At 43.3% G+C, this 25,584-nt stretch overlaps 2 long non-coding RNA genes across 3 annotated transcripts in view; one reads left to right on the top strand and one right to left on the bottom strand.

Moving 5' to 3' along the window:
• LOC147313758 (uncharacterized) overlaps positions 1–21,032 on the bottom strand; it is a 61,867-nt gene extending 40,835 nt beyond the window's left edge. For both annotated transcript variants that reach the window (XR_015124989.1, XR_015124988.1), the window contains exon 1: positions 20,671–21,032. This is a non-coding gene — a long non-coding RNA (uncharacterized LOC147313758). The remainder of the gene's footprint in view (positions 1–20,670) is intronic.
• Positions 16,310–17,565, top strand: LOC147313759 (uncharacterized). Its single transcript, XR_015125109.1, has 3 exons — positions 16,310–16,441; positions 17,104–17,164; positions 17,340–17,565. It is a non-coding gene; the product is annotated as an uncharacterized LOC147313759 (long non-coding RNA).
• Positions 21,033–25,584: the final 4,552 nt, after the last annotated feature.

Here is a 25,584-nt window from a genome sequence, read left to right as displayed (position 1 = left end):
AGAAGATTGCAGTACTGGAGACAAAAATTCATCGCTTAGAAGTAAACGTGGAGGTAAATGGACTGTGTGGAAATGAAACAACCTTGCCTTTGATTCAAAACAATGGCGATGAGCAAGCTAGTACACAGCTAAGGAGCACAGATAACATGACCAAGAAAGTAGACTCTGTGCATTATTATAAATCCTCAAGTGATAATCCCCCCTTAGACTGTCTTGGTGCAAAACCAAGACATAAATCATGTCTCCTGGAAGGGGGAGGACGTATCACAGGCAGGGCACAGCGAGCTGAAATCTCTGAAACCGACTGGCCTTCACTTCCTACGAGACAGAGAAGCTCTTCTACCCCTGTATACGGGAGGAAACAGGACTGGACAACCGTGAATAGGAAGGTTAACAACAAACCTTCAAAACAACTGAATGTGAACCTGCAGAACAGATTTGCTCCACTATCAAAGGACCCTGGATCTATATCGGACAACCATCCATCTAAAAGCAGCGAAATAAGGTCTGAAAATCTGTTGAAAAGTGAAAGGCCACAGGGAAAGCTAAAGGCTAGGCCTGAAACTCTGATTGTGGGTGACTCATATCAGCATGTGCTGACCACTCAGTGCACTTTATCGACAACTTTAATATTTTTTGGGAACGCAGGCATCTGTTCAAAGCAAATGGATTTAATTTTAACAAGTCAGGGGTGAAACTGTTCACCTCCAACTTGTTTTATTCCATACGTCATCCATCCGTGCTTGGTGCCAAGGCTGAGATAAACGAGGAGTTATCTCATAAAGAGGAACAAACAGTACTCCAAGAACAGACAAAGCCCAGCAGAAACCTTGAGGAGGAGCTCCATTTGCCCCCACCCGGGAAGAGCCTCAGAAAGGAGAGACATCCATGGCATCTGAGGAAGAGCCTCAGAAAGGAGAGACATCTAAGGCAAGAAGAGGGGTCCCTATTTGCCTCCAACTCTCTCAACAACACCAACGACCAGGACAAGGGACCACGACCTTCCCCAGTCCCCCAAACCCCTGACGGGCCATCACCCTCCTCCCCCTCCCTTTCTCCCTCCTCCCCACACCTGAAATTCACTGAGGAGATGATGGAGCGGGTCAATGCTGGGCTCAGATCTACCCCCCGTCCCAATCCCTTTTTGTCCCCCATAAACCCCCCACCAGAGCGGCCAAAGGTTCGCCATCGAGCCCCACCCTCAACAGAGCAATCGAAGTCACATTGCCCAGCCTCGCCCCCCTTAGTTCCTCTTCATGCCCTGTCTCCGCAGTCTGATGCGTGATGTGTGAAGGGTCCGGGCTGTGAGGATTATGGCAGTGATGACTTTTCCCAGGAGAAGCTGGGACCCTGTTTACTAGAAGGTTTTAAAATTTCTGTACTTTTAGGTGACAGGAGACATGTGGCCTGGTCAAAACACAGAGAGCTGCACTCTAAAAGATCTTTAAACATAGTAAACATACCTTGTGTGCCACAGACTGCTCCCAAACACGAGGGGACAAGTAATACCTCTAAAACACTTAAGTTGGCTTTATTAAACATTAGATCTCTAGCTGGGAAAACATTTTTAATTAATGATTTAATCACTGAGCATAGCCTTGATTTTATGTTTTTAACTGAAACTTGGTTGGACCAAAGTAACAGTGGAGCTGTTCTCATCGAGACGACCCCTCCTAACTACAGTTTTATCAGTGAGGTCAGGGCGAGCAGGAGAGGAGGAGGGGTTGCTGTCTTATTTAATGAATCATTTCAATGTAAGCAGCTATCTCCTGGAAGTTTTCAGTCTTTTGAATATGTGGCTTTACAGCTGAAGGCCCCATCCAAAGTTGTGTTTCTTAATGTTTACAGGCCTCCCAAATACTGCACAGACTTTTTTAATGACCTCAGTGAACTGCTGTCTGTGATCTGTGTTGATTTTGACTGTGTAATTATTGCTGGGGATTTTAACATTCATGTGGACAACCCTCAGGACAAAGGGACTAAAGACCTGAGTAACACTCTGGGCAACTTTGGGCTGACTCAGCATGTAACAGAGGCCACACATAATAGAGGACACACTCTTGACCTACTGATCTCCAAAGGCCTGAGCATTTCAAAGGTTACTGTGTCTGATGTGGGCCTGTCTGATCATTACTGTGTTTTCTTTGAAAGTAAAATCTCAGCCCACACAAATATATCAACAACAGTGATCACAAAACGGTGTATAACTGAACACAGTAGTGCAATTTTTAACCAGGTCTTCCCATTAACACCTGACCTGTCCAGAGGGTCAGTCAATGAGCTCGTCAATAGCTTCAATGCTAACATGTTAAATGTAATGGACACTATTGCTCCCATTAAGGTGAAGGTTATCTCTGGAAGGAAAAAGTCTCCATGGAGAAACTCCACACTGGTGAAAAATGAAAAAAGAGAGTGTAGGAAAGCTGAGCGCAGATGGAGAAAAACAAACCTCCAGGTTCATTATGACATTTATAAAGAGAAACTTCACAATTATAATTTACAACTGAGGAGTGCAAGGAGGTCCTACTTCTCTGACATCATCACTAAAAACAGCCATAATGCTCGGGTCTTATTTTCTACAGTCGACAGGCTAACAAACCCTCCTGTGTCAGTGGCAGCTGAACTTCATTCGACCATGGCCTGCAATGACTTTGCCAAATTCTTCACTGAAAAAATCCAAAAAATTAGACAAGCAATTGGTACATCAACAGCAGATCCAGAATATGTACTGTGTCCACCAAAAAACTGTTTAAACACCATGAAACAGTTTCAACCTATTAACAGCAAAGACCTGGAGGACATCTTAGGTCAACTGAACTCCTCCTCCTGCTGTTTAGATGTCCTGCCAACAAGTTTTTTCAAAAAGGTCTCAAAGACTTTAGAGTCAGACCTGTTACAGATCGTCAACTTTTCTTTATTATCAGGTGTGTTTCCAGAATCACTAAAAACTGCTGTAATCAAACCTATACTGAAAAAGGACAATCTTGACAAGACACAAATGAACAACTACAGGCCGATCTCAAATCTCCCGTTTTTAAGTAAGATCATTGAAAAAGCAGTTTCTCAACAGCTCAGTTACTTCTTAAAACAGAATAATTGCTACGATGCCTTCCAGTCAGGTTTTAGACAGAACCACAGCACTGAAACTGCTCTGACCAAAGTGTTTAATGACATATGTCTGAATACAGACAGTGGAAAAATGTCAGTCCTAGTTTTACTGGATCTCAGTGCAGCATTTGATACAGTTGACCACAACAGATTACTCAAACGACTGGAGAACTGGACAGGTCTTTCAGGAACTGTACTAAACTGGTTCAAAACATACGTAGAAAACAGGAAATACTTTGTATCAATAGGTAACTTCACATCTGAGCAGACAAGTATCACATGTGGAGTTCCCCAAGGTTCCATCTTGGGACCCCTTCTGTTTAACATCTACATGCTCCCACTGGCACAGATTATAAACAACAACAAAATAAACTATCACAGCTATGCAGATGACACACAAATATATATCACAATGTCACCAGGAGACCGAGGCCCTGTACAGGCTCTTGGTAAATGCATTGAGGAAATCAATGACTGGTTGTGCCACAATTTTCTCCAGCTAAACAAAAACAAAACTGAGGTAATAGTCTTTGGCGCCAAAGAAAAACGATTACAGGTCACCAGAGAACTTCAATCTATACATCTAAAAACCACAAACCAGGCGAGAAATTTGGGTGTAGTGATGGATGCAGACCTAAACTTAGAAAAACACATTAAGACAATAACAAAGTCAGCTTACTATCACCTCAAGAATATATCAAGGATAAAAGATCTGATGTCTCAACAGGACCTGGAAAAACTAGTCCATGCATTCATCTTTAGTAGGCTTGATTACTGTAACAGCATCTTTACAGGTCTACCTAAAAAATCAGTCAGACAACTACAGCTCATTCAGAACTCTGCTGCTCGAGTCCTCACTAAGACCAAAAAAGTGGACCACATCAGTCCAGCTCTGAGGTCTTTACACTGGCTGCCTGTCCGTCAGAGGATAGACTTTAAAGTCCTGATGCTGGTCTATAAAGCTCTGAATGGTTTAGGACCAAAATACATCAGTGACCTCCTGACCCAGTATGAACCTTCCAGATCCCTCAGGTCATCTGGATCCGGTCTTTTATCAGTTCCCAGAGTCAGAACCAGACACGGAAAAGCTGCATTCAGCTTTTATGCTCCTTATATCTGGAACAAACTCCCAGAAAGCCTCAGATCAGCTGAAACACTCAGTTTATTTAAATCCAGGTTGAAGACTCACCTGTTCTCAGCTGCATTTGAATAAAGCACCAAATCCACACTTTAAGCTTAAATTTCAAAACTTACATTTAACTACTGATTTTATCTACTGTTCTGATTTTATCTGTTTTGATTTTATATACTGTTGTTTGTTTGTTTGTTTGTTTGTTTGTTAATTAGTTAGTTAGTTTATTTGCTTGTTTTATTCAATTTTAAATCATGCTTTTTATTTGTTCTTGTTTCTAATGTCTCTGTAAAGCACTTTGAATCACCTTGTTGTTGAATTGTGCTATACAAATAAACTTGCCTTGCCTTGCCTTGCCTTGCCTTACCATAGAACCAAGTTCGCCAGAGCTTATATTATATTTTTACATGCTGTGGAGCCATTTTTGGGAGCATTTCAAGTTGCTATACATCAATACAACCATTATAGCCCAAACTTTAATAATATGTCTGCATTAGGTGCATAGTAATTACATAAATTGCAAAAAAGTGCAATAAACTACAAAAAAATTGAAAATCGTTTTTGTTTTTTTAACATATATTTCTAGTTAGAGAAATTTAAGAGGCTTATCCCTCAAAACTGTAAATACAAAAAAGTTACACAAACTAGTTTCCCACCACAGGAAATTTATTTTGAGTGTCTTCATAGTTTTATTTTTGAAATACACCAATTTTTATATACTGCAGGAAAAACGAAAATAAATATTATAGTGCAAATTTGCAAAATAACAGCATATGCATCAAAATAAACTATTTCCAGCAGTGCAATATGAGTCTTAAGCATCCCAGAAACGACACAGAAAGTCATAAAGTCAAACATAACTTTTTAAAACACATAACAAGTAAAACACAAGCTCATAAGGCCCCGATCGTAAAAAACTACATTTCCGCAAAATGACGTCACTTCCGGTTTCGGGCAGGTCATGCGGTCATGTGATAGTTCGCGCTGATGGACGTAGGAAGTGTTACAAACAGTTGATGGATCGGCGAAGCGTGTTTCTGGAATATCATGTTTTTGTTGCTGCAAGTGATTTTTATGCAGTTTTTGCAAAGCTATATGTGGAAGGAAACTGTGACCGAGGACAAGCTGATGGCATAAGATGTAAGTACAACTCCTCCAGTTTCATATGCAAAAAAAAATTATTGCGCTAGCTTACTTGGTTGCAGAGCTACCGGGATTTAAAAATAGTTACGCAAAACAGAGCGTGCCCGCTCCGATCGGCTGTAAAGGGTTAATGGTTGAACGTTCACATTACAGCTGTATTTTATATGCAAGATCATTTAGATCCACTTGAAATTTCATGGACAAGCTTCCACATCATTTTTTTAAACCAGCTATTAAATGAAGAACATGACCACAGAACTCTTATACTACCATCTGAGGCCTGTACTAAGCTGGATTTTGTCTTATCCAGGTAACATCAGGATAAACCCTCGCTATATATGTAGCCATGGTAACTTAAGCCCCTTTTCCATTAGTACCTACTCGGATCAACTCACCACGGATCGCCACACTTCGACACAGATCGACTGGTTTTCCATTGCAATCCAGTACTACCTAACCTGCGTGGTTGTTGTTGTAGCAACGTGCATCCCGTGACGTAATTAATATGCAAAACGAATGCTACAAAAATGGTGGACGTCAAGGCGAGAATATACCTGCTGCTCGATCTCTGGCTCTTCGTCAGACTCCGGGACCACAGGGTTGTAGCCATTTTCCTTGTTGGTGGGTTAGGGTTTTAAATTTTCGTAAATGAGCCGCTCTAATGACTCATCGAATGAGACTACTGACCAGCCAATCAGTGGCATGCAGTCTGATGACATCACATTTTAGTACCTGCTCAAATCACCTGGAACCCTGGGCAAGCAGGTACTCTGACCTAATGGAAAACCGTGGTGAACAATGCTGAGTCGGTCCAAGTAGGCACTAATAGAATAGGGGCTTTATAGCCCTTTTTCACAGTCGAAGGGACTTCAATCTCATTTAATCCCACCTTTCTTAGCAACCTGTAATTTGAATAGGTAGCACTCATAGGGATCATTTTCTGTGAGTCTTGTGATTTGTGTAATGTCCCTTTTGGCTTGGTTAGATGCTGCTAACATCATAACTTTTAAGTGAATGCACTAGGGAAACCCTGGATTAATGTAACCAGTAGATAACTGGCATTGTGTGACCACTTATCTGGTCTTTAAGTCTGACGTCACTAGCCTTGTCTGGGCTCAAACTCCGCTGCAGGTCCATAAATCAAACGATCACTGCGGCATCACTGAGAGTTAAAAACTGTCTAAAGTCTTTCATCTGGAATAAAATGATCAGCGTTGCTGCTTTACCAGGTGTAACTATGAAGTTTAACATCCAGGCATCCATGAAAACAGGATTTATTACCTTTAACGGAGTTAGAAGTTAGCAGGAAGTTAGCTTGCTAGCTTCCATTTAAATAGAATATAGCATGTCCTGACTGATGGATTTCTGAAAAATTCAAATGTACAGCTCTGCTATCACTACCGACATAAATGAAGACAGAAACAGCAGTGACGTTTGTAGGGTTACTGAAATTTGGCTAGCAGGTATATAACGATGTGCTACATGACCGCTAGCGACACAACTATGTTAGCATAATATAAACACACTAACTTTTTTTCCACTCGATAAAAGTTTTTTTTTTGTTTTTGTTTTTTTTGTTTTTTTTGCCTGTCCCATTTGGTTCTTTAGCCGTCAGAATTGTTGTCTGAAGACCAACAAGGATACCCAATGGATTTATTTTGCCAAATGGATCATCGTGGCATTGCCGTATTGGTCCATTTGATTGACCTTTGTTTTTATTATTTATTTAATTTTATTTTCAGTTGTTACAGACGGGACAGACATGAGTGAGGGATAGGAAAGGGAGAGAGGAAGAGGAAGGAAAAGAAAAACAGAAGTGGAGAGGGACAGTGAGAAAGGGAAAAAAAATCTCCTGGATCACCTGTTGAGAGAAAAAGAATCGAAAAAAGAAAACAAAGCAACATACTAAACACAACACCATCGCATTAATCTAGCTAAGTGTAAACAGCAGTAAATACTAAATATTCAATGTTGTTGTGCAGCACGCAGGACAGACAGCGCACAATGTGCTTTGAAGTAGCAGCCAAGAAAGGTGTAATTTAAGTCTACGGACAGTGAACACCCGTGTGCACACCTGTGTGGATCAGTGCGCTTGTATTCAAAAGGTTTCCACATGTAATGGTCTGCAAGAGGATGTAGAGAGCCATAGCCCCGCCCCCCAGGGCATGAAGCAGGCATGGAGGAGATCCAGGCCCCAGACATCCAGAGGCCCCAGAGTGCGAGAGCCCAAGGAGGACCACCGGAGGGGCATCCGTGCCACCCTCATGGGAAGGGCTGAGGATCCCCAGACGAGGCGTCACCCAGTAGCCACCGAGCAGAAGCTAGAGGGGGCTGCACCGGCGTGCCCGCCGGCTCTGCCGGCTCTGCCGGCAGCCAGCTGTGCCAGAGTGAACCGAGCCGCAGGCCCAGAGGCCGGAGGCCCGAGGGCCCCCCGCACCCCGGAGGAGGCCTGACCGAGCAACAGGCGCCAGTAGCCACTGGGAGTGAGCCGGTACATACCTGAGTGCCCAGCCCCGGACACCAAGAACCCTCATGCACACATATACAAACACTCAGCACTCACCCAACGTAAGGATTGACATAAATGGACATGTACACACAATCACACTCCCCAAACATACTCTATACCCCGGGTCCAGGTATCCTCGCCCCCAGAACCCAGACCCAAGAGATGTTACCCCTCCCCCCAGGGTGGAGGCAAGCAGACCATCCCAGGCTCCGCAGCAGCAGGGAGGCCAATCGGACAGCAAACATCTCCCAACATCTCCTCCCAGCCCCCCCGCCCCGATGGCTAGTAGAGAACGGGGGTGTGTGAAGACCCCATACCTCCCTCCTCCCGCTGATGTGTAGTGTTGCTGCGTGTTGCTCTAAAGTGCATTTAAAACAAGGGAGAGCATGGTGCTGCTGCCAGAGAGCAGCAGGTGTTAGCACGGCCACTCCCGAGAACCCTCAATGTCTACATGGATTTAAAATTGAGAGGTGGGCACCGGCGCCAGAGGTAGGTTTGAATACACTCGATAAAAGTTAATGTGAGTGTTCTCGGTGGTCAGGAACAAATGCAATCGCATGGCAAGATGCTGTAAAAGGACCAAACTTCAGTCAGGAGAACAACTGAGATAATCCATCCACAATACGAGGTTAGTCATTCATATACTGCTGCTGGGCTGGGCTGCAGTTACATTGGAAGGTTTTATAAACTGAGCTGTAAAATGAACAGCGGCAATAAAAACCGAGAGAGGCCGACAGTGATCACTGACTGATTTTAGGGGCTTTTTGAAATTAAATAGAAGAAGATACAAAACATTAAACATGTTAACAACACAAAAGCCATATTAAACGCAGACTACTTTAGGCCCGGAAGTAGGATTCATCACGTCATCACTTAAAGGCCAGATTCTGATTACCAGGAACAGTGGACTCACTTCATAGGACAAGACCCTGATGTCACAGAAAAACACATGAGGTGTGGTTCGGCATTAATGCACTGGTACAGCATCCACTGATTTTTTGGATAGTGAGACAGTCCTGTTTCAGAATAACAGTCGATATTACGAGGCATTGGGAGACCATGCATCATGTCCCAATTGGGACTTCTGTTTTAAACTTTGTTCTGACTCACATTTTACATTTGCTTTGATTCATTAATACTTAGAAACCAAAAATAACTTGACTAAGTTTAGGAAACAACATCAGTCCAACACAAAATAGTGTGTTTAAATGGGATGCTAATGCTAAAGCATCCATGTGTGATGAGTTGTGACTAAAAACTGTCTCAGTATTTCCATAATCTGTCATGTCACTGACATGATACCAAAGGACACTTTATTCTCATCTCTGACAAGCCAGCGCCTTTAACAGACTGGCAGTATTTAAAATTCTTGAAATGACAAGGCTCTGGCGTTGCCTGTGAAATAAGAGCTGTGCTAATGCACATAACAGTTTATCGTGCACGACATTACAATACTGCGGCTGTTATTCCATCCTACAGAAGCAGTTTGGTATAATTAAGTACACCAAACAGGAGACCTGCAACATCTGAAGCCTTGCTGTCCCCGAGGGAAGATCACTACAAGCTTGGTCAAACAGTAGCAGGAGGGGGTAAAGCAAGGAGGGGGGCTCCTGTGACTGTGAGACACACACTGTGTATCTCTGTCATGCGCTTACACATGCGCTTACACACACACGCACACACACAAGCCCGTTCAGCTATGTTAGTGAGGATCGTCATTGACATAATGGTTTCCCTACCCCTTACCCTAAACCTAACCATAACCTAATTGTAACCCTGACACTAGTCTAAGGAGCTTGTAAAGAAAAGCCTCTGGACTTCTTTAAGTTGCTTGAAGATGTTTCACCTCTCATTCGAGAAGTTTCTGCAGTTCTAAGGTCAAATGGTGGAGAGTCCCAGATTTAAGCCCTGTGGGAGTGTCTTCCAAGAGGGTCGAGGTGAATGAGGTTGCCGTTCTCTTCAATGTGCACAGCGCAGTCCAGGAAAGGCAAACAGTCGTCCTTTGTGTCTTCCTGGTGAACTTGATGTTTTTATCCACAGCGTTAATGTGCGCAGTGAAGGATTCCACTTCTTGTGTCTTGATTTTGACCCAGGTGTCGTCTATATACCTGTACCAGTGGCTGAGTACTCTCCCTTTGAAAGAGCCAAGAGCCTTCCTTTCCACTTTCTCCATGTAAAGGTTGGCTACAATAGGTGACACAACCTCTCTCTGTGTCTACTTCAGGTTGCTGGCCTGTTAAGCTTTAATTCAGGTGGCCCCTGTCACAGGTGATCCTTCTGTCACGGTGACAACCCAAATCAGCCAGTATGTGTGTGTGTGTGTGTGTGTGTGTGTGTGTGTGTGTGTGTGTCTATGAGCAGCATACGTTCATAGTTGCCATTTCAAGCTAGATTTTCCATCAAACAGTGCTTGAAGTGTGGAAGCAGAGTCGACCTACAGCTCCTGGTTGGAACAAGCAAATCTCTCTTTTGTACCTGTTGATTTATTTTGCCTGACTTGAATTTTTTGCACAATGTTTATTACCTGGTCTGGCTCTGCCTTGCCTTTGTCTGCCCAGTGTAATACCTATGCTGCTGTGCTGTGGAGATTTAAAGGTTATAATCAATGTCAACACATCCAAAATAAAGCCACGAGCTACATTTGACAGTAAATAAATTTGCTCCAGTCTCAGCTGGAGTCATAGAATATGTTAGAAAATGGCCATGGGAAAGCAATAGCTACATTATCCTGTGTATATACTTTATGTAAAAAAATAAATAAATACTGTGTAAGCTCTAGTGGTGGAAGTAATCAGATGATTTATTAGAGTAAATAATAGTACCAATAAAGTTAAGGGGAAAAAAGGCTCTTCATCCTGGCCACTGTTTGCAGGATGCTTTTGAAGGAGCACTCTAAATATTCAACAGCATTCAGTTTACCTGAATTACTTTGCACAGACACTACATTGTATATGATACAGTGTAATTCTGGCCGAAGCTTTGATCAGATAGCAGCTGATGATGAAAAAGAAGTCATGCAATGCACTCAATCAGATCATGGGAAAAATAACCACAAAGCCCACAGAGCCTTTGTTTCAATAAAAAGTCCATCCCAAATGAACACTCCAATAATTGTTAATGGAAGCAGCTTCAAAAATCAGAATCACATTTCTGACAAAAAACATTTGCACTTGCAATCTCTTTTGATTTCAGTCTCGGTGGATGAATATACAATTAAATATTTTCATTGTACCTCTGAGATGGTCAAGCACATCGCAGCAGGATGCAACATGCAAGCTTGGACAGTTTGCACAGACACAAGTGGCTGGGATAGTGTACAGAAACATCTGTGCCGTTTACGGATTACAAAACTCTGAGTCCCAATGGAACACATGCCCAAAGGTAGTCATGAATGACAGGGCTGAGATCCACTGGGACTTTCAGTTCCAGCTGACAACTTCCAGACTGACTAGCTTGTGGCTAACCAACCACAAATAGTGCTGGTTAGCAAGGAGAAAAAGACAGCAGCGCCAATCCCAGATGACAACAATATCAGAAAGAACGAGCACAAGATTGAGGAGATTGCAATTTTGTTTTTTTCCTGGCAGCTTTAGATTTATGTGGTGAAATCACTCACACTGACCTCCAGCCCTCTGGGGCCTAAAGAACAAATGGAACATATGTGGAAAGCAATGTCTAAAGTAGTTCCACTGGTATTAGCAGCTAGCGATTAAAAATCCAAACTGGAAGAGTGGCTCCTGTAGAATCTGAGGTCACACTGTATATAGTAATACATACATTCATGAAATGTACTACTAACACTATTAGCACTCAGTACATGCTCAAGAATTCAGGGCTTACTTACAGAGCTCATTTAAAAAAGCTTAGTATATATCTAAATTTAAATAAAGTAGAAGAGAAAATCAGGAAGAAAAATCATAAAACAGAAGAGTAAGACTTACAGTGCAATTACTGGACTACGGTGCATATTATCACTTAGCTATGATATAAAAGGGCCAACAGGAGGAGACTTAACATTTTACAGGTTTTTGTTTGAATTTTAAAAACACAAAGCTTCACAAGCTTCACACCTTCACACCAGTACAAGATGGCGCTGGAGAGACGGCAGCCTTTCCAAGTAGCTCTGCAACACCGCACCTTTTTTGTTAACTTTAACTTTTTAGACTAGGCTTTTCAAACTTTTTTTCACCTTCCTCTACTTATACCTCTTAGATATAGTGATACAAGATGGATAATGCACTTTTCAAAACTTCTGGAACCAGCTCCTTCATCTATTCGAGAGTGGAGCTGCTGGCACTAAGAACAAAGGGACAGACCGGCATGCGACACAACATCCCGGCCGAGCTAAAGAGGAGCTACAGAGGCTGCAAAACTGGAGCGAGGAGAGCGGATCACCGGAGGCGATTCAAACCATCAATCCCGACAGTGATCATGGGCAACGTGAACTCGTTACAGAATAAGATTGACGAACTGTGCGCTCTGAACAACCACAGACTATACCGTGAGTGCAGCTTGTTTATCTTCACGGAGACGTGGCTAACCGAGCTAACGCCGCAGGCTAACGTAGACCTATGTGGTTTCACATCCGTGAGAGCCGATAGGGACACGCAGGCCAGCGGAAAAAGCAGAGGTGGGGGACTCATTGTCTACGTTAACAACAGATACTGTAACCCTGGACACGTCTCCGTTAAAGTATCTGTATGTCGTTCGGACCTGGAGCTGCTAGCTGTTAGCTTGCGGCCATATTATCTACCTCGGGAGTTCAGTCATGTGATCTGTGTGTGTGTTTACATCCCTCCGAGGGCCGACGCAACAGCTGCCTGTGAGAAAATACACACAGTCACAGCAAGACTTCAGACACAAAACCCCGAGGCTTTCATTATTATATCTGGAGACTTTAACCATGCCACACTGGATTCTACTCTGGCTGCTTTTCACCAGTTTGTGAATTGTCCCACAAGGAGCAACAAGACAATTGACCTACTGTATGCTAATGTGAGAGATGCATACAGAGCCACCCCCCTCCCCCCACTAGGGAAGTCAGACCACAACCTGGTTTACCTACAGCCACAATACACACCCCTCGTCCAAAGGCAGCCTGTCACAACGCGCTCCATCCGGAGATGGACCCCAGAAAAGGAGGATGCTCTGAGAGACTGCTATGACACCACAGACTGGGATGTGCTCCTGAGCCCACATGGTGAGGACATAGAGGGGGCGACACACTGTCTTACAGACTACCTCAACTTTTGTGTGGACACAGTCGCCCCTGCTAAGACGGTACGGTGTTATCCTAATAACAAACCGTGGGTAACACAGGAAGTCAAAGCTGTCCTCAACATGAAGAAGAAGGCTTTCAGGAGCAAAGTGAAGGAGGAGATGAAAGCAGCACAGCGGGAGGTGAAACGCTGCCTGAGGGAAGCAAAGGACACCTACAGGAGGAAGGTGGAGCAGAAGTTGGAGAGGAACAATATGAGGGAGGTCTGGAATGGTGTGAAAACCATCACAGGCCACAACACCAAGAAAAGCACAGTGGGGGGGACTGTGGAGAAGGCAAACGAACTCAACAACTTCTTCAACAGGTTTGACCAGCCCACAACCCCCCCACCCTCACCTTCACTACAGAGTCCTCTCCCCACTCTCCTGCCTCCCTCGCTTCCCCCCCTTCCTGACACCATGACACCCCCCTCCTCCAATCCCTCTCTCAGCAGCAAGACATCTCCCCCCCTCCCCTCCTCCCAAACATCTCCCAGTGTCACAGTGGATCAGGTCAGGAGGCAACTGAGGAAGCTTCGCCCCAGAAAGGCAGCAGGCCCAGACAAGGTGTGTCCTAGGATGCTTAAGGCGTGTGCTGCTGAACTTGGGGAGCCGCTACAACGAGTCTTCAACCTCAGTCTGCGACTGGGGAGAGTGCCCGCCCTATGGAAGACATCCTGCATCGTCCCGGTCCCCAAAAAGAACCGGCCCAATGAGCTGAATGACTTCCGACCGGTGGCACTGATGTCACATCTTATGAAGACTCTAGAGCGGCTCTTCCTCAACCTCCTCCGACCACAGGTACAACATGCCCAGGACCCACTACAGTTTGCATACAAGGCGGGTGTCGGAGTGGAGGATGCCATCCTGTACCTCCTACACAGAGCCCACTCACACCTGGATGGGGGAAAAGGCACGGTCAGGATACTGTTTCTTGACTTTTCCAGTGCCTTTAATACCATCCGGCCCTGTATGCTTCAGGAAAAACTGAACAGGATGGAGGTGGACCCCTGCCTGGTGGCTTGGATCTCCAACTACCTCACCGACAGACCACAGTACGTCAGGCTGAAGGACATCACGTCTGACACAGTGGTCAGCAGCACAGGAGCACCACAGGGAACTGTGCTGTCCCCTCTTCTCTTCACCCTGTACACCTCTGACTTCTGCTACAACTCTGAATTATGCCATATTCAGAAGTTGGCAGATGACACGGCCATCATGGGGTGTATCTGGGATGATCAGGAAGAGGAGTACAGAAGTCTGGTGAGGAACTTTGTCGCATGGAGTCACACAAACCACCTGCAACTCAACACCTCAAAGACTAAGGAACTGGTTGTGGACTTCGGGAGGTCCAGAGAAGGTCCACTGCCGGTTCAGATAGAGGGGGAGGAGGTGGAGGTGGTCAACAAGTACAAGTACCTCGGGCTGTGGGTGGACAATAAACTGGACTGGTCATGCAACACAGAGCACCTGTACAAAAAAGCCCAAAGCCGACTGTACTTCCTCAGGAGGCTGAGGTCTTTTAACATCTGCAGGAAGCTCCTGAGGATGTTTTACCAGTCGGTGGTTGCTGGAGTACTTTTCTATGCTGTGGTGTGCTGGGGGAGCAGCACAGCAAAGAGGGACTCATCCAGGCTGGAGAAACTGATCAGGAGGGCTAGCTCTGTGGTCGGCATGAAGCTGGACACTCTGGTGACAGTGGCAGAGAAAAGGACACTAAAGAAACTGCTGGACATTATGAACAATGCTGGGCATCCTCTGCACACGGCCATAAACAACCAGAAGAGTCTGTTCAGTGACAGGTTGCTTCTCCCCAAGACAAGAACTAACAGACTTAAAAACTCCTTTGTCCCACACGCCATCAGACTGTTTAACTCCTCTCTGGAGGGGAGAGGGAGGGGAAACAGGAGGACAAAGGAGGGGGGAACAACTAAGCTGTAGTGCCTCTTCACCTCACTGTACAATACCTTGTGCAATACTTTTTGTAAATAGTCAACAGACTCAATACTTGAAATGTGCAATTCACTTGTATTTTTATTTTTTATTCCTATTTATTCTATTTATCCCCTTTGTATATTTTATTTATATTTGTTTCTGTATTTATATATGTGTGTGTGTGTGTGTGTATATATATATATATATATATATATATATATATATATATATATATATATATATATATATATATATAACAATTCTGTAACTGTAACTTCGGTCGTTGCTGTGCTTTTTTTGGAAATCGAATTTCCCAGAGGAACCCACCCGAGGGATTAATAAAGTTCTATCTTATCTTATCTTATCTTATCTTTTCTTATCTTATCTTATCTTACCTCTTTTGGACCAACCAAGAGCTTTGTTTTTCCAAATAGGCTCAACTCCAGTTTCGCTTTAGGCTCTACAATCCCACATGCCTCTTTATCCAGGATCTCAGCCAAACTCTGTGCTTTTTTCCCTCCTTTTTGGCCTTTGCAGTGCAAATGTCACTACATAGAGCCTCTTCAAAAGTTATTCTGACCCTGTCTTGGCATTGCTTGCTTTGTTTGTCATTGTGCTGTTTGTAGGTTTTGAATGTATATATAGTTCAGACACTTGTCTATAAAACATTTCACCTGCTTTTTTCCCCACCACATTACTTCTTGATCTTCTCTGCTCACCCACATGCACTTTCTTAGTTATTCCTCACAGCATTTAAATATTCTGTTTGCATTATGCGTTTTTTGACCCAGCCTGAAGTTTTAGTTGCGTTATTAGAGACACTGATCAACAAGAACATTCCTATCAGGTGCATAGGCTTAAACAAATCATAAAGTTGAATCCTGATTGCACTTGTGTTTTGTTTTGTTTTTGTCAATGGAAAAGCGCGATGACATGCGATTGCGGGTCCCGCGAAAATTCGGAAGCAGATTTGCGTCGTGAAAACGCGTGAAACGTGCGTCAGTGTACCGAGTCTGGTGTGTTTGACCCGCGAATAAAGCCACGCGCGTCAGGTTTTGTGTTGCGTTTTGTGCATACGCACGTTACGCGTCTACCGCTCGAGTTGGAAAAATCTGAACTCCAGCGTCAATTCGCGCCGCGACAACCAATCAGGAGCCTGCTGACGTGGCTCTGACCTAGGTCAAAGGGGGCAGGTCCAGCCAAAGCCCTTCATTCTTCATTCTTCATTCAATATGGAGGAAAGGCTAATCAACTAGAAAACAACTCGGAGCTGTACGACACCAGCTGCTTTCTGTACCGAGACAGGAATAAAAAGGACCGAGCTTGGAGGAAGATATGTGAAGAGATCGGGCAACCTGGTAAGTTCATTCATTTCTCTTTTGAAAGTTTTCACTGACCCGGGGAAGCAGCACAAAAGCTAGCAAGCCACCGCTATTTTCCCACTGACGTACAAATACCGTTCTGCTTTTATGCATGTTGTCATTTAAGAATATATTTTATTGTTTATTAATAAACAGCACACAGTGGTCCCGCTGTTCATCCGTCACTGCTTTGCTTTTTCGCTGATTTTTTATTGCACAGTACAGCATTGCATTCTGCAGCCTGATTGACAAATCTGCTCCATGCCGTGTCTACTGCGCTTGCCAAATTTATCATGTTTGGTTTTGATAACCATCACGTTCAATAGAAAAAACAGCACAAAAACACCCATAACTATGAGCCTCATTCGGAAATAGACACCTGCACCGCGAGGGGAAAAGGCGCACGAAAGTGGCGGGCAGATGAAGACAAACCGCGGCATATTAATACTTTTACGTTTTGCAATCTACAAAGGTTTGCACTTTGAGAATCAGTTGTGAGAACTGTGACCAATGTTCATGTGTGTGTGGGGAAAAAAGTGTATAAAGTGCGTGGCCAGGGGCTAGTTATTCTGAGAACCCCTGCTGCAGTAAATGAGGGACCACTGTCTACTCTATGATTATTATATTCAACCTGGTAACATTTAATACTGTATTGATAGAACCAACTGATTCTGCAGCAGAGCATCCCCAGTCCCTGAGCTCCTGCTGCTGCACCCACAGGTATGTACAGCAAGCACTGATACCTTTTTAGTCAGTGGGATTGCCTTGTGATCACCTTTACTAAATATCTACAACCAATCTGATTATATCCTGTTTTTGTGGGTTTTTTTTCAATGTTGAAATTAAAATCTAGTAGCAGCCTTCTCATTTCTTTGTGTTTTGTGCTGTTTTACAGGCCCACAGAGGAGGACGGCTCCGAGGCAGATGAGGGACGGGTCCCAGGACGGTCCATCGGTGGTGGAGCTGGCCACCCTGGTGTCCCTGAAGAGGCCACACCAGTCTCCAATGGAGCATTTCCTCCTCAGCCTTGTTCCTGCTCTGGAGAGCAGCTGGTCCTTTTTATTCCTGTCTCTCTGTAAATACTTATATTTTATATATTTATGTTTAATGTTTTTCTGTTTGAGAATTTTAATATTATTTCAAATAAATGTTTATAATGACTAATGTCTCAGTTCTACTACACAGCAAATGTTGGCACACGACTTGACACATGTAGAATTTATTTCATATTAAACTAATGACAAAATATACTGATACAGTGGGATGCAAAGGTTTGGGCAACCTTGTTAATAGACATTATTTTCCTGTATAAATCGTTGGTTGTTACAATAAAAAATGTCAGTTAAATATCATACAGGAGACACACACAGTGATATTTGAGAAGTGAAAAGAAGTTTACTGGATTTACAGAAAGTGTGCAATAATTGTTTAAACAAAATCAAGCAGCTGCATAAATTTGGGCACCACAAAAAAAAAGAAATGAAATAAATATTTAGTGTATATCAATGTGTGTGTCTCCTATATGATATATGGGGTGCCTTTGTCTGGATGTGCTTCCCATCCAGAGCTGCACAGCACAGAGGGAAGTTCCAGCGCTCCTGAAATCCCTCTGTGATGGACCGCCAGTCTCCAGGCAGTGTTGCCAACTCCTCAGTAAGGAAAATCGCTATTGGTTGTCCTAAAAGTCGCTAGAAGTCGCTAAATGACGTCATCACCTAATTTGCATAATTGGTCATGCTAATCTAATTGTAACCTACGTTGTTGGAGAGAGAAATAACATCGTGGAAGAGACATAAAGTGAGCAAAAAATGTCCTAAATGCATTTAGAATTTATTTAGAACCACAAATTAAATTTCTTTTAGCAATTATTGTTTTTTAATGTCACAATTCCAACCCTGCTCCTTTACCCGGGCTTGGACCGGCAAAAGTGACCCGAAATAAGCACTCTGGTGTAGTTACGTTATGTGTGTGTGTGTGTTTAGAAGTAGTTTTAAACCTTGTGATCCACAAAACAGCATAACAGTAAACGGGAGCAGCGGCTTCGCTCATGCACTGTTCATTTGCAGTTTGGACGCACAGGTGTAAACATCTCCTGCAGCTGGGGGAGGACTATCCTCTGCCCGTGAGCGCTTTAGCACGGGTGAGGTGCCCACGGCAGCACCGCTGCTTGTTGAGAGTAAGAGCAACACGCCCTTTCATGTCAAAAAGTCGTCATAAATAAGTCTCCAATAACACCAGAAAAAGTCGCCAGATTTGTCGCTAGTCGCTTTTTAGAAAAAAAAAGTCACTAAGGGGTCTGAAAACTCGCTAAATATAGCGACAAAGTCGCTAAGTTGGCAACATTGTCTCCAGATGAAGGCACAGCCATGAAGTTGTCCACTAGACCAGCGGTTCCCAAACTTTTTTTGCTGGCCCCCCCTTTGTTTTACAAGAAAAATGTTCGCGCCCCCCACGCGCACGCACGCAGACATCCTCCAACCACACGCCCATATTTTGCTCCATTGCGATTTATTTCACACCTCAAACATTTAGTAAACAATTAAGCAAATACAAGTAATCTGCAATAAATTACAGGTGGTAATAAAAGAAACTACTAACTCTTTTACGCTGCGTCCGCACCTACACGGGTATTTTTGAATGCGCAGCTGTTTCGTCCACGTAAACGGCGTTTCCAATCACCGAAAACTGAGATTTTTCAAAACTCCTTTTTTGCGTTTACATGTGGACGAGGAATACAGAGTTCGTCACACAACATCAAAGGTATGTGCCTTTTTTACGCCACGCTGTGGCCACGCTATTGTTTACATGAGATGAACTGCAGAATGATAGAGACAAAATACTGTTAATCTGACTGTCTGCAGGTTTTACACGCAGTTACTGTCCCTCCATTTACAAAGGCAGAGGCGTCACGGTGTCATTATTTTACATGTAGTTGTTTTTTCCTGTGTAATAATGTTCAACATTGCTGTCAATACATTTTCAAAAAATGCCTCTCTGTGCAAAATGGGTTTAAAAACACAAACAGCTGTGGGATCCTGTTTGTCCGTGATTTGAACAGCCCAGCGCTGCTCCCGACGAAGGGAAAACCAATCCTGCAGGGAGACCTACTTCGGCACTTGTGCAGGTGAAGCCAAAGGGAAGATTTGCTTCACCATATTTTCTAGTCTTTGGCTTAGAATGAAGTTGGTTTGGAAACATATTCAGCTTCATCTCCTGTTTTGCGTTTCTGTGGGCGCCCCGTGCTAGCAGTGTCCAAGTGTTTTGTTCCCCCCCTCTTTTCACCCCGCACCCCCCCTGCCATGGCTCTGCGCCCCCTCTAGGGGGCGGGCCCCACACTTTGGCAAGGTCTGCACTAGACAGTCCCAGATGGCCATTGGTACCTGGGGGGTGATCTGGCTCACCGTGGACACACCGACTCTGTAACTGAATGCTTGGTTGTGAAGGAGTCAGATTTAAATCACAAAACATAAATCTTACATGAGATATATTAGTTATAATATAAAATAGTCAGTTGTGTTTTATTTTAACTTTAACATATCATAATTTGATTGGTAACAACTTTTACCCCTACAGTGAGCCAATCACTCATAATTCCTAAACATGTCAATCAGGTAGGAATGAAGTAAGACATTAATAGAAATAAAGAGTTGAGTGTTGACATGTAGCCCTTTCCTTGCTTAAATCATTGTTAATATTTTTGAAAAATTAATCTGTGATAAGACAGCTTATCAAGATAGAACCATGTAACTAGAGATGAACCAAACAGTTCACAGTTTTATCTAACTCTGTTTTAATAAAGGCTGTGACCCCTGCTATAGAGTCTGACAGCTGCAGGGATTATATACAAATATTCAACTATCCCAGAATCAAACCAGGTCTAAATAAAAAGGAGTGAGTATCACTACAAAGATTAACCCTGTGGTCCTCGTACCAGTTTGATATCAGCAAACACCGAGAGCATACACTGATAGACACCACAGCCATGCTGTCATTGCAAACACTGATAACAGCATAAATCGATTTAAATCGGGACTTGATGAGACCTTCTGAGCATCACTAGAAATATTATACGCAGTCGTCTCTGTACCACAGTTTGCTATCAGTAAACACAGACGGCATTCACTGTTAGCATAGCACATCCATGTTACCAGTGTATAAACGATAGTTTAGCACATATTAGCACAGGTATCAAAAAAAGGACTACCGTATTAAACACTATTACTAACCTCAGGCAGACGGACAGGCGCTCTGCAGGTGGGATTGAGCACCTGTAGTTGGTGTCTAGGCGGGCGATGCTGGGACCAACGCGGGACAGCAGGTCCTCAAACTGGGCGAGTGAAAGACGGCGATATCGCTGAAAGCAGCCGTCGTCCAGGTGCAGCTCCTGGAGCAAATGGTGAAACTCGGGTGACACGGGCGGTTGCCTGGGACAACATCGTGGTGGGGGGCGGCATCACGGGCATCGGCAAAAACAAATTTAAAAAAATGCTTGTACTCGTGCTGCCCCGACGTCAGCCAGCGCATATTGGGAATGGCATAGGCACCGATCGGTTTTCTATCGCCCATTTGCTGGGAGTAAGGGCACCCTTCGTTTGCGAGGTGCGCCTGCTGCTTGCGGCACAGTGAGGAGAGGGCGGGGCGGCGGGGGATTCACTGGCTGGCTGGAGCAGCATCTAATAACCAACTCGCAAAATAAAACAAAATAAAAACAAAACAACAAACACGAAATCACCAGACATCATGATACAGACTTATAATTTGCACCGATGTTTTTTCGAAATTCTGTACACGAAAAGTGAGCGCGAGAGCCCTCGGTGCACCTGCTCGCTGCTGAAGTCAAAGTAAACTTTATTGTCATCTCCGCTACATACAGTCCAGTATATAGAGAGACGAGACAACGAGGCTCCAGTTACAGCAGTGCAAGTAAACAAACAATAAATATAAGAAGAGTAAGAAAATAAATATACACTTTAGGACTCAGAGTAAAGGATCAATAACAATTTAAAATTTACAGTTTGATGATTTAAGGTCTCACATACAACCCGTCGAACGGGGAGGAAGACCTGCTGCTTCCAAATAGAGCACATTTCATTCATAATGTTGTAAATCCAAGCCCATCATGTATTCATGATTTGAATCCTGGGTTGTGTGAAATCTCAGAAATAAACCTTAGATAAAGTGAATCTGTGAACTAAGATGTAGGTGTGTTAGGTTATGTTGTGGTGATCCTTGAGTTGGGGGATTTGTGTTCATACTGGAGTGCATATCTGTGTGTGTACAACAGTTTTATGTTAATGTACAATCATTAATATGTTTTGTCTGTGTGTGTCCGGAGGGGGGGCGCCAGAGGGAGTGCTCGCCCAGGGCGCCAAACAGGCTAGGACCGCCACTGATCGTAGTGATGGGATTTCCGGCTGTTTTTAGAGAACCGGCTCTTCAGGTTGTTTTGTTGCTTTAATTAATGTATTATTAACAATAATATAAAATTATGCACAAAAGGAATTACTAATGTAAAAAAAAGTGGTTTTATTTATATATGTTTATACATAAGTATATGCGGTGGCCCCTAGAGACAAAACACGTACAAACTCCAAAGCACATTTCTAGCATGAACTGAACTTCCAAACAGAGCTACTTAGATCACCTAAATTACACAATTGAAAGCATGTGTGTATTGTTTGTGTATTTATACACAAGCACTCATATATATTCAAATAATTAAAAATAAATGTTCATTTACCTGTTACTGCCACACACCAAATCCGGTCGTTGGTACTTGCTGGCTTGTGTAGCCACTAGGTAACAAAAGCTCAACACTGCCCCCTAGCATCCTGGAGGACTTCTGCTGTGTTTTGGAGTTTGTATGTGCTTTGTCTGTAGGGGCCACCGTAAATATACTTTTATTTATTCACTCCACATAAAATGTCATAAATAAATCATATAATACAAAAACCAACTAGTCACAGTTCAACTTTTAACTATTTAAATTTTCAGCTTTTTCCTTTTAAACTAATTTAAAGTGAAACAACACAAAACTCTGCAAACCACAACACAATTAAATATAAATTATAATATGAAAACAAAAAGAACATGCACATTCTCTGTCATATGGGCCTGCATGAATAAACTTTCCGAATCCTTTATTTTCTGCAACTGAAAATAGTTGTCGATAATTACTATACCTTTCTAATGTGACATTGTTGTCCCTGGCTCTCTCTCTCTCCCTCCCGCTCTGTTCCTGTGCTACTGAGTGTAACTACCCCCCCTGCCCAGCATAAAGCACAGGGCTCGCGTGCTGAGTGAAGCGGAAAAAAGTGCGAGAGAGGGTGAGAGAAAGACAAAAAAACCCCACAGTTCGCGAGGTTCACGTCAAAGATCCGGCTCTAAGAGCCATTTCGTTCGCGACCGACACATCACTAATCGACTGTTTCCTGTCCTGCTCATAAAAAGAACACAATTAAATTTATATCCATAAACTTTAACTATGTTTTATACATATTTATGTTTATTTGCACATTGTTGCCTTTCCAGTTCTGCACTGCACTGCTGTTTGATCCCATGTTGTCTAGTTGCTGATCTGTGTCCTTCACCACTGTGTCTTCGGGGCTGATACCCATAGAGACACTCGAAAATGAAATCCTGATACGCTGAATCACTTTATGTGTGAGAGCTGATGAGGCCCACCAATGCACACATAGTCAAGAGCACATCTGCAGCAGTAATTTTTTTATCATAAATATGAGGCTCTTTCTTTTTTGAGAATTTTTAATATATATATATTTAAATATATTTTTTTTTAGTTTAAGGGAGCACAGTGAAGCAAGCTTCCTCTTTTCAGAGAAACTTCAGACTGAATTGCTTAAGGGATAAACATGCCAGAGATTCAGTAACATTTCTACATGTTTCAATGATTGTTCAGTTTCTTCGTTCATGTGGTGTCAAACTTGCAGCTCCAACTTCTGAATAAAAAATGCACAGACACCTCCACAAATCCTGATGGAGATGATCTCCTCTATGGCCTGTTCAGGAATCTCTGCAATGAGTTTCACCCGGCTAGCCTGCTTAGATGTACTTCTTAGCGTCAACACCTGAAACATGACCTTAACCTTTTTTTCACAACTGCCATAAAGGAGGAAACTCCAAAAGCAAAAATCAATAACTGCCTGGGGGTTAAAAACATCCACAATCGATCATCTGCAACACTAAAATAAATAAAAATAGCTTTAATATTGTGGAGGTTGTCCTCATTCCACTAAAACAGATGTGGCTCCTTGGGGCAAGTTTCACAGGGTGGAATGGAGAAGTTTAACTTGGTGTTTTTATTTCCTTGCATGTAGTGCTGTGTTTTATTTTTTGATCTTTTATTAGTGTGTAGTGTTTTATTTTTGTGGGGTTATTGCATGCTTTTTGTTTTGATATGTGATTTGTTCCGGGGGGATACTCATTCCACCGCCCCTCCTGATCATTAACCTGACACACCTGGGACCAGTCAGGGTTCGCCACAGCTATTCAATAAGAGGGAGAGAGTAGAGGCATGTGTTACCGCGCTGTTTGAGTGAAGAGTTAGACTCGGGCGTGACCATTCAACATGGCTGAGAGGTGAGCCTTAAGTAAAGCTTTAAGGCGTAAGTTTATACGCCGATAAGTGGGGCTTCCTGTCAAGCTGCGGGGAGCACTTATAAATTAATTAGGGCCTAGAAATTTGACCGCTATCAGTGAGGGCGTTCCCGAAGCGGGTTGATTGACCAGCAAGGTGGGCGAACCTGGGCCTTAGAAGCTTTTAAATTAGTCGAAAAGTTAGGTGTACCGGTACTAAGGTTTTGAAGATGAAGTGAAGATGTGATATGGTAATGGAAATATCTTATCTTGGCAGTCAGTAGCAGTTTCTGTTATATAAATGTGTGAATGTATAAATGAAGCGTGTAAAATTGTTATTTGGATGAATGATTAAAGGTGCACATTGTGTTGAGAGCTGATGAAAGTATTGTGTGAATGATGCTACAAAGCTGAGCTAAAGAATGGTGATATGTGTGGGAAAAAAGGTCTGAAAGAGCTCTGCTAAGCACGCTGAAGATTTTGATGTGAATGCTTGCAAATGCAAAGAGCTTAGTATATTTAAGTGTGTGTGTGTGTAATAAGGGGGCATTCTTTTTATATCAACATTTAGCAGAGTTACAGAGGGTTGATAGACTGTAAACACAAAATAAGAGTTCGATTAGGCTGCAGAAACAAATGAAAATATGAGTGAGTGTGGCTGTGGGAGTGTGACGTTGCAACATGAAAACAGAGGAATTAGAGACTTGAATGTATTAAGACATAGCAATGAAAATGATATTAATTAAATGTTTTAGTGTGTCAATACAGGTGGACTCTTCTCAACCTGAAAACATGAGTACAGCGGCAAAATGATAGATTAACAGGATTGGGATGAAAACAGGCTTTGGCTTAGAATTTGACAGCTTCACCTCTCATTCTGTCCTCATCCTGAGAAGAAGCTTAAAGGACAGTCAATCTCCTGATGAAGACAGAAGACAGACAGAACACTGTGTACTTGAAGAGTTAACAGCAGGCAAAAAGACAGTGCAACGGACCTATAACACTGAAGACTCCAGCAGCAGCATGTAAGAAAACACTTGATGGAACATGCACTCTGCACAAGCTGGGAAGTTGAGCAGTGGGATAAACAACTGTGTGAAAGTACTGGACAGCACAAACTCATCAGCAAGAACAACAGCAGACGCGAGAGAAGTCGCTTTCTGTTCATTTAAATATAGCACAATACGCTCAGGAATGCATCTCTTAAAATCCTCTAACAATACTAACTCAGCCTCCCTGGGAAAGTCTATGCCAGGGTGCTGGAAAGGAGAGTTCGTCCGCTAGTCGAACCTCGGATACAGGGGGAACAATGTGGTTTTCGTCCTAGTCGCGGAACACTGGACCAGCTCTTTATCCTCTCGAGGATACTCGAGGGCGCATGGGAGTTTACCCAACCAGTCTACATGTGTTTTATGGACTTGGAGAAGGCATTCGACCGTGTCCCTCGGGGTGTCCTGTGGGAGGTGTTGCAGGAGTATGGGGTGTCTGTCCCATTGCTACGGGCCATTCGATCCCTATACAATCGTTGCAAGAGCTTGGTTCGC

Source organism: Aulonocara sp. 'chitande type north' Nkhata Bay, linkage group LG15 (genome assembly GCF_057382095.1).
Source record: "Aulonocara sp. 'chitande type north' Nkhata Bay isolate Kocher_YH1m ecotype deep benthic linkage group LG15, A_spYH_male_GT1.1, whole genome shotgun sequence".
NCBI classification, from domain to species: domain Eukaryota; kingdom Metazoa; phylum Chordata; class Actinopteri; order Cichliformes; family Cichlidae; genus Aulonocara; species Aulonocara sp. 'chitande type north' Nkhata Bay.
This window is presented reverse-complemented; position numbering and strand designations above follow the sequence as displayed.